Below are 10,670 nucleotides of genomic sequence, written 5' to 3'. Positions count from 1 at the left end.
CCCCCCCTCCTCCTCTTCCTCACCAGCACTGCTCCTTTCTCATCCCTACTTCTCTCTGGCTGCATCTACTTCCTTGTTTCCTCGTGTTTCACACGTGCCCGGACTGAATGGCAGCTGCATCCACTGGGTGTTACTGGATGTCTGTCCTTCCTTGCTCCTGGGCCGGGCCCACCGTGGTCTTGTCAGGCCGTCTCTCTAGGCCTGCAATTGAGACCCTAAATCCCAGCAGTGCCTGGCACCAAGCTTCTCCCCAAATCCAAATGCTTTTGGCGCTGCTGACCCCACTGCCGTCATCTGTCCCGAGAGTCTACCGTAGCCTCCCTGCCTGTCTCACCATTGCCAGGGTGAAGACGGAGTGAACCTCCGGAAAACACCGTGGAGATCATGAGACCCTGCCGCTCAAAGTCCCACTTGCTTCCAAATCACACTGAGACTCCACTGTAAACTCCTGGAAGGTCCACAACGACGCACATCCCCTGGTCTTTGCTTGCCTGCCTGCGCCCCTCCAGTATAGTTGCTGAACTTCCTTCTGTTCCAACAACATGTCAAGCTCATGCCTGCCTCGGAGGCTCGGCACTGCTTGTTTCCTGTGCCTAAAGTGCTTTCTACCAGATATGTGTGCAGCTGCCTCCTTCTTGCCATTTAGGTATCGGCTCAGGAGCGGGCTCTCTAGGGGGCGTTTCCTGACTATCCCAGCTAAGCAACCCTTCTCCCTGCCTTCCTCCTTATTCCCTGGCCCTATTTATGCCTTCCTATCACTCATCCTTTCTGAACTCATTTGATGTCCCTATTTTTCTAGTTTATGTCCTTTAACCCCCTTTGGGCTACCCTCTGAGACTGGCGCTATGTTCAGAGCTGAAGATACTGGGGTTTTCACAAGCTCCAAATCAGTCTAGGGAGGCCCTGAGCCAGAGTGCCTGGGAGCCATCCTCACTTCTGACACTTCCCAGTGGGGTGACTCTGGACGTGTTACTTAAGGCTTTGGTGCCAAGACTGTCTCGTCTCTGAAATAGATAAAGGATGCGCTGTGAGTTAAGAGAAACAAATCCTCATAGAGCACTGAACACACAGTGAGCCTTCCAGAGAAGTTGCTGTTTTTATGATCATACTCAAAGTAAATGATGTACCTGACCTTGAATCTGAGACCTCTGGCCCCAAAGCCATTTACTTTCCATTCACGGAAAAACTGTTTTGTCTGTATTTAACCTGTGTTTGGTTTACTGGTCCCTTCTAAATTTGCCTTTGACTTTTTGCTTCTGGGAGATCCCAAGTTAAGGCCCAGTCTGCCTTTCAGGAGCTAAGCCAATGGAAGAGTACATTTTCCTAAAGGACTAGGAAGAAAGTGAGGTGGTTTTAGAACTTCTGGCAAGCTCTGGTTAATTGCAGTAACAACATCTGAGTCCCTGTTTCCAGTGAGGCTGGCTATTCCCAGGGAAATTTGATTCAATTCCACAAACACTTCTCCTACTCATTAAGACACCTACCACCAAAACATCTGGTCAATTAAATTTAAAGCATTAGTCAAACCAGTTGTTGGCATTATATGGTCAAACATCTGGACAAATGAAATTTTAATTGAATGTTTTGATGTCATGTGGTCTCTGTTTCAAAACCAATCCCCAAATAGAAGCTACGTACCTTTACTTTCTCTGCCAAATTGTGCGGGTTGGGTTTGCAACATTAACTCAATTTTAGAAAGTTAACTAAATTATCATTATAGGTAAGAGAATGGTACATCTTGGATCTTCCACAGCATCTCTGATTTTTTAAAAAAATTCCATCCTTTTGCTGGATAATTGACATGCCCCAGTTTTGGGTAGGCAATATGGTCTGTATTTGCTTAGAGTCCTGAATAGAATGCGGGAAGCCTAACTGAAATTTTGAATCTGGTTCCATTTACCCTAAAATATCCAGTGACACATTTAGCAATTCTTTTTCCCCCCTCAGGTTTCCCATCGATGAAACGGAGGAGGGGCTTCTGCATTTTGTGCCACAAGGGGAAGGGCTTTCTGTGTACATCTATGGCGTTTCATACATATGTGAACACATGTGATCATATACACACTGTTATAATGAGCCCTCAGGAACTCTTGATGTAGATGAAGAAGAATGGTGCCTGGGATCAGGGTTCTAGCAGCAGACATACAGAAAAGTGGACAGATTTGAGAGAGGTTGACAGTGCCCAGGGATGCATGGGCTAAAGGGGTGGCCAGATTCTGAAGGAGCATTCCCACTGCCACTGAAGGCAATGTTGGAAGGGACCTCTTGGTCAACTTTTTAAATTCCAGTAGAGCAATCCAGCTTCTTTTGACATCTCCTGCCTATTTTTCACCCTGAGAACCCACACAAGCATTGTTTAAATCTCCCTTACTTGTGTTGCTTCTTTGACCCACCAGAAACCTTTATCTTGGCACAAGAAATCTCTGGCACAAGGTCATGTACGGCTTAAAAAAAAAAAAAAAATCCCTCCGAACACAAAAACACAAAACAAAAACAAAAACAAACCCCCTCTCTGGACATCTGTTCTGATGTGGCGGCCAAGAGCAGGGTCCGCGTGGTGCCCGCTTGGCACTGAGGCACACGGTGCGGTCAGAGTGTGCGAGGTGCCCACACTAATGATCCGGGCTTCCCGCGGAGGCCTGCTCTGCCAGCCTCCTAATTAGGCTGGCCCGGCCAGGCCTCTTCTACTGTCTTGTCTTGCTCCCACGCAGCAATTTTGCATTGTGAGCATTTTTTATTGCGGACCGTGTCAGACAAAGGGGAGAGTAAAGCGGGCTCCACCTAAGGTGCCGGACAAAGGAAGAGCCCGCAAAGCCCATGGCATGGCTGACAGGAGAAGTCCCAGCCCCCCTCCTTGGAAGGGTGCAGACCTCGTTTAACACTTCATCAGTCAGGAGCCAGCAGAGGAAGACCCTGCCCCAAGTGGGGTGCAGAGACCCCACCACTGCTATGGGTGGCTCAGCCTGGGGTCTTTTCCAGTCCCTTTGTCCCAGAGGGTCATCAGCAGGAGATGACCCCCGGGTCTGCCCCCTGCTGGTCAGTGGGATGTGGCAACCACCCACTGATGGAGTTGGGGAGGGATCAGGCTGTGTCCTGTTGGGGATGAGGATGTTTCTTCTGATAGCTTAAACACATTCATGGAGAAAGTTTGGAATGTCATGAATTTTCTATGAGCATGTTGGTTCTGTGGGGGTCCTTCAGTAGGGGGTCACAGGCTTCTGGAGAAAGAAGATGGGGCAGGGGTCAGTTGGAGGAACTTCCCCAAGGTGAGAGGGGAGCATAGCTCTGGGCCACAGCTCAGTAGCCTTGAATCAGTGGACGAAGACTGGAAGCTGACCTAAGGCAGACCAGTTTGCTTTGCCTACTGCGGTGGCACCTAGCACAAAGGCACTCAACAAATGAGTTAATCAGTAAAATGGGCATCCTCACAGCGGCCACCTTCTAGGGACGTGGTGAGGATTGAAAGAGATGGTGGGCAGCAAGTGCTCAGCACCGGGTCTGCACATGTCACTACAACAAAATGAAGTTCAAGGCCCAGAGAGTAAATATTTTAGGCTTTGCGGGCCATGTAGCCTCTATTACAATGACTGAACCTACTGTTCTAGCGGGAAAGCAGCTATAGATGATACATGAATTCATGAATGCGGCTGTGTTCCAATAAAACTTTATTTATAACAATAGACTGTGGACTGGATTTGGCCTGTAGACCATGAAACAAAGAGGTTACTGGAAAATAAATAAAAGTTACTCTCCACAGAGAGAGTATAATTACAAATACGCCCAGATTCAAGGCAAGTTCATGTATACCCATGAAGAACAGCTCCAGCCCAGATGAGCCAGGTGAACTCAAATACAATGAACATAGCCCCTCACCTGGGAGGCTGATGGCATGAAGGATGCACAGAGCATCTCCCAGCCTCCCCCCGAAGCCCTTGAGTTTCTGCCCAAACCAGAATCTACACATTGCTAGTCTTAACTAATCCCCACGGGCTCTGTGAGAGAGCAGCCTTCTTATCCACCCGCTCAGATAGCAGAGGGTGGAGTCCTTAGAAGCCTGTTCTATTGCTTGGGGTTTCCTGACTTGTATATTCTTATCTCTGGTGGTGTTTCAGGACCCAGTTCACTCAAGTGAATAATGGAAGTTGGGACACCTTGCAACGAGATTAAACTCACGTGTACCCAACTCAACACGCCTTACCTCCTACCTCCTAGGCGCCAGCCATTGTGCCCAGTGTTGGAAATAAGGATATGGATTAGATTTTATCTCAGACTTGGAAGAGCTCTTGGTCTAGGTGGGGAGACAGGCATGAACAGGGAATTGTTGCAACACTAGGCAACTTCTGAGGTGGGAGGGAGGGAGTGGTCTCATGGGTTTGGCTGAGAATGAGTCAAGAACTATTTCCCAGGAGGTGAGGTTTGAGCTCCATGATGGAGGCCCATTGCTGTTGCCCACTCAACTGCCCTGAGAATGTAGCTTTTCTCTGCAGGAAGGACATACTCTGGGGAAATATTGACAGGACAGTTCTCTTTGGTTTTCCCCCGGGGGCTTTTTGAAGATAGAGGAGGAAATGACAAGGAAATAAATGGCTTTTCTCTTAGTCCACATTGTTGATCTGGCTCTGGGGGGGACTTGGTGTGAAGAAGAGGGCAGGGTGAAATGCAACACAACGAGTAGAAAGTGACTCTTGTCTCATGACTTTTATGGTCATGTGTAAGTCAATTCTTCCAAGGTGGGAAAGCCAAATCCAGATGTCAAGCAAAATATGCAGTAGGACTTATGGGAAAACTTTCAAGGTAGGTGCTTTGATGGAGGATAAGGGTCTTGTGATGAAAGATTTACATTTAGAAAGTTTCTCTTTTACAATCAAGGATAAGCTAAATATTTTCCATGGTTTTGTCATCTGCTTCCCTCAGCAACCCACTTAGATCATCTGTAATCTCACTATTAATGACATTCATTTGAAACTCAAACATGGCCATTACCACTCCTTGGCTTAAAACCATCAGCAGGAGCCTTTGTCTACAGGATAAATTCCCCCCAAACCCTCTGTGCTCTGTCCCTCCTGTGTCTCTAGACACACTAAACTAGTAGGAGGCACCATGTAATGAGTGTCCACCATGGGTCACATTCCTCTTGGCCATTTGCTTATGTGAGCTATTTGATCGCCACCATAATCCTAGGAAGTTCAGTCAGGTCAGTATTATGGAAAAGGCAGTTTAGGTTCAGGAAGATGGAGTAACTCACCTAAGATCAAGCAAATAGTCACAAAATTTAACCAAAGATATGCCTAAAATCAACATCTACACCTCTTCTCCAACATTCTTCTGCCCAGAATATTTCTCATCCCGTTTTTCCTCCTAAAAAATACTAAGCCCCTTCAGGATTTGATTTGGAAATTTCCTCGACTCTGATGCCATTCTGGATTCTCTCGTACCTTCCCTGCTGACCATTTGCAGCACCAATTTTTTTGGTACTCATCATGGCCTTGCTACTGTTCCGTCATCCCTAGTTCTTTGCCTATTTCCCGTGATGGATGTGAGCATCCTGAAGGTGTCTTCGGTACATGATCTACCTTTATATTCCTGGACCCAGTTTAGAGATGGTGCATTGAATATGGATCCAATGAGTAAATGACAGGAACAGAATATTTTGGGATGCATGTTTTCAGATCAGACCTCTCAAATGCAGAAATAACAACCTTTAAAACCATCTGCTAATGGAGACTGGACGCTGAATGTAGAATGAAGGAATATTCTCTTGTTTGTTATGCAGCCTGAGTGATGGCCAGAGCAGTGGACTGGCTGTGGCTGGTTGTGCCGTCCACCCCTCAGAAATCTCTGAAGTCCATCCTAAATGTTTAAATGAAGTAAAGTGGTTGGCTTTATAAGTAATAGAAGTCAATTGTGTTTGCAGCATCTAATGCAGGAACGGCATTAGGTGGTTGAGATGGGGCCAGCGCCAAGAACTGCTGAGTGGGCAGGAGGCCTGATTTTCAGCCTCCCTCTGCATCCATTTGTGATAATCCAGGTCTGGCTTTCAACCAGACACCTTCCTAACGAGACTTGCACAAGACAGCCTTTGCCCCCAGCACAGACATATCCTGAATCAGGAGTTCACTTACACAGACTTTTAAAAACACCCACACATCTACGCACACTCACACACAGTTTTCCTAAATACATTTTTTATCTTTATTGTTACCAACACTCTCCTAATAGGCTGGCAAACATTCAGACAGAACCTGAAATATTTAGCTGGATGGTGGCCCCTTCACTCCCCTACAAGACGGACTTTCAACGGAAAGACAGAGGGAGCAGATATTCTGCCTTGAGCCCATGAAATCAGAGCCGCTGATAAAAGATTGTCTTCTGGCTTCAGGGTAGGGCATGAGGGCTGCAGGCAAGAGTGGAGTTACATTCATATTTGTTTTGCCTTTCACAAGAGAGTCCTTATCATCCCCCGGCAGGAGGCTAGGCGGTGCTTGCTATTAGGAAAATGATAATAAAGACATTAGAAATAAAGTTATTATCCCACCATATTATTCTAAGCATTTATAGCATTACGTAACATTGTCAGCACGATAATCCCGATTGGTGCTTTTATTATCTTCATTTTATAGATGAAGAAACTGAGACTCAGAAGGTTCACAGTTTGCTCAAGATTCCAGTTAGTAAAAATCCCAGCCTGTACCTGGGTTCATATAGATCTGCCCCCCGCCCCCGCCGAACCTCTGTTTTACAGAACAGAGATAAACTGGCTCCAATCTATCGAAATGAGATTCTGGGGAACCTCCTGGGAGTGAACTCATTCCACAGAAACAGGATATCAGGTTCATCAGGCTTTGCCCCATAAAACCCTTAGGAATTATGAGTGGGGAACTATTTGCGAGTGTATCCTGGTGTCAGTGTCTTAGATTTGTCTCCAGGCTCATCTTTCTGCAATCTTGTGCTGAGAACCTATGATGAGTAAGAACGGAAAGAATTGTTTTACTAGGAAATGACAGGAGACACAGAGGACACAGGCCATGTTGTTGTGGGGATCCCTTGAAAGATGGTGGACAAGAAGAGGAGAAAGGGGAGGCATTTGCTTACACTTTGAAAGCTCAGCCAGCTCCGGGATCCAGGATGGCAGTGTAGGATGTCGCGGGGCCAGGGGTAGTTGGAAGCGCCCTGGGGCAGACATTATCGAGTCTGGCAGAAGTCACCGGACTGTTGACAGAAGCATTGCACTCAGTGGGGACATAGCAGTCACTGAAGACAGTAAAGACATTACATGGGGTGGAGGACAGAGCCAGAGAAGAGGAATAAATGTGCAGATATCAGTAGCTGATGGTGTTCTTTAATTGGCACATGGGAAACACTTTCTCATGGGTTCCCCAGAATGCTTTGGAGGGGGCTCTTTTATCCAGGAGACATGGGCTTTCTCAGATCAGGTGGCCCTTGTTCCTGTGACATTTTCTCAAATGTCTCATCCGTCTCTGTGAGAGATTGCAAACATGGCTGCAAATTCTTCCCCTCGCTGCTTCCCAGCCCTTGTAACGTGAGGAGGCTGTGCTCCCGCTGAGAGCTGGAGGCAACTTTCTATCTCTTTCATCTGGGTGTGTCCTGCTTTCGCCAACGAGATTTAGTAAACCTGATTCAAGCAGAAGCTTGAAAGACTTACAAGGCCTTCCTTTCGGGTTCCTTATCTAAAAATTACCTACATATAATGGAGGTGTGAGGACTAAAGACAAGGCAAGAAGGTGTTCAGCACAGAGAACACTGGGGCTCTCTCTCTAGTGCTTGGACACCTGAAAGCACCAGTGTTGAGTCTGAGGTAGATTGCCGAGCAGTGAGCCGGTCTAGCCAACAGCCTGGCTGGGAGAGGGCCAGACGCAGGTGTGGGGCCATCCTGGATCAACCAGCTCCTGGCCTGCTCCCCAGCTGACACTGGACCAGAAGCCCAGCCCAACCAGAGTTATGAAGTAATAAAATTATTGTTTTAAGCCAGGAAATTGTGGAATGGTTTGTTACATGGCAAAAATTAACTGATACATCACTTTAAGGATGTCCAACTCTGCATAATCAAGGAGGGCAAGTATTAAAATCTCATTCTTAATGGGGTGCTTGCGTGGTTCAGTCAGTTGAGCGTCTGACTCTTGATCTCAGCTGAGGTCTTGATCTCAGGGTCATGAGTTCAAGCCCCCTGTTGGGCTCTACACTGGGTGGGGAGCCTACTTTAAAAAAAAAAAAAGTCTTAATACTAAGATGAGAGAATTAAGTATCTCAGAGGATTAAGAGGCTTTCCCAACATGCCAGAGCCAGTTAATGGTAGAATAATGACTAGAACTCATAATGGCTCATAAGGGGTCTTCTAAATCCATGCAGTTACTTTGAGTGAGTTATTCCGACTAATTTCTGGACAATAATTATAAAACAAAATCAGTTCTTATTTTCTACAACCTCAGGGTGGGTCAATAAATAAATCAAATTCCACAGATAGCCCATCCCAACCCCCTCTGACCTCTACCCACAACACTACCACATATTTGTCTCTCAAACCTGGTCATCCTCTAGGGTTGTGGTTTTGTATGGACTCCTTGCAAATAGAGGAGAGTAGCCCATACACATACTCAGAGCCATTGTTATCCCTAACTTGGTCTCAAAACTTCTGCAGAGGGAAATTTAGCCCCTCCTTCCAGACAAACCCATGTACATATACACTGCTAACATTGCCATCTTCATAATTAAGGTGACTATAGGATTTATCCTACAAAGCAGACCCTTTTGCGAATAAAAGGGACACAACTTATAAGTACACTGGGAATGTCTAAGTAAGCAGAGTTGTATGGTCACTCTATCCCTAACACACACAGAGAGAACACTTTGCAGGTGGCAAAACCTTTTTAGGTAATTTATTTCATTTTATATAAAATTCCTACACTGCAGTTCATCTCAATACCCCCATTTTACTGAAGGGAACTTTGATCTTCAGAGAAATAAAGTGACTTCTAAGGTTCTTGACACTAACTAGGCATTCAATAAGTGTCTATTCTGTGAACAGATGGATGATAATGTGTATAGGGGGATAAATGCAAGAAAAGGAAGCAGAAAGCCTAATAATATCAAATTGCAGGTGTTTTCAGGGAAGTAGGGATAAGACAGAGTAGCTGAATGGATTATTCTCAAACTGGGTTCCCCAGAACACCAATGTTCTCCACGATGTGAGTAGATGTTCTGGGACCATTGTTCAAGGCCAAGGTCTTACTCTCAGGGTCCAAATCCATAAAATTGCAGTAAACCTCCATGTTATAAAGATGTAAAGATTAAAGATAATGCATATAATGTGTTCAGCACAGTAAGTGACACACAGAATAAGAAGAAAAATAATAGCAAATACATATTAGTCATTTATTATGTTCTAGGCATCATGCAAATGTAGTGCGTGGATTAATCTCATTTAGTTTCCCCAGGGTGCCGCCAAGTCAGGTACCATTTATTATCCCCATTTCACAGATAAAGAAATGGAGGCTTAGGGAAGAGAAAGTTTCTTGCCCAAAGTCCCTCAACCACCAAGCGGAAAAGTGACCTAGAGTCTCTGTTATTAATTATGGTGCTGCCCTGCCTCCTGCCCAGTGAATGGAAACCATCATTAATTTTAGTGTTGTATTTTTTTTTTTTAAAGGAAACACTCCTCACTGTATCTGCAGCATTTTTAATTTGAGTGGGTCTCTACTCTTTTCAGCCACACGATCCCTAACAAAATCAAAACTAAATCGTATTTGAACAGCCTAACATGTAAAACAAAGTCAAAGCAGAATTTCTCTGACGGAATCAGCCATGGGGCCCTGGAGCCCTCCCTTCCTGTGGTAACTGCATAAAACCCTTTGCCCTCTGTTGAGCACAGTTAGCAAATATTGGTCTAAAACACAGTTGAGTGGATTTGCTGCCTGGCACATCTAGTCTTACTGCCTCCAGGGACCCCAACTTGTTGGTTTCTTACGGGATCTAAACACGTGTTTAAGCTCAGATGAAAAGGCCCAGGAGAATCATGGAGGGTGGGACGGCATGGAAGCGAGCAATCAGGTTTCCGAGTCTTCGTAGGTAGGGTCCAGGCTATATGCTCGGCTCCGGTGGGGTTCCTGGGGAGTCTGTAAGACAGATTTCCAAGATAACTCATTCTTATGAAGCCAGGACTTCTGAACACAGTGCTGGCTCAGTGGCAATGAGGAATGACCTCCTCTTCCCTCCTCCCCCTGCCTCCAACTCCAATTAAGTCTTTTTTCTTCCTCTCCACCTGTACCTGGGGTTCTCTCCAGGCTGCAGGCAAATGTGTGCATTAATCACACATGGATCAGCTGGAGCACTGGGAAGTGGCTGATTTATGAAGCAGCCAAAAGTGTGGGGAGCCTGGGAGTGGGCAAGGCAGGCTCAGCTCAGGGAGCATATGGGGACCCTGTCTCTAGGACCAAACCCATATGCTTCACGGCAGGTCCGTATGCTGTGTGGGCTGGTCTCCCCCCTGCCCCCCACCTGCCCGTATCGAGGCTGCTTGTCTGCTGTAATGTGCAGGGAGCTGGATCTGCCACACGCCTTCTACAGCAGTGTGAGAACTTTGGGGTGAGGTCTTGGAGCTCTTCTTATAGACATTACATTTATGCCCTTGTCAGTATGAGTTATTGTCATTTGCT

This window comes from Callorhinus ursinus, unplaced genomic scaffold (assembly GCF_003265705.2).
Source record: "Callorhinus ursinus isolate GAN/ISIS: 27379988/994484 unplaced genomic scaffold, GSC_fseal_2.0 scaffold38, whole genome shotgun sequence".
Taxonomy (NCBI): Eukaryota; Metazoa; Chordata; class Mammalia; order Carnivora; family Otariidae; genus Callorhinus; species Callorhinus ursinus.
This window is presented reverse-complemented; position numbering follows the sequence as displayed.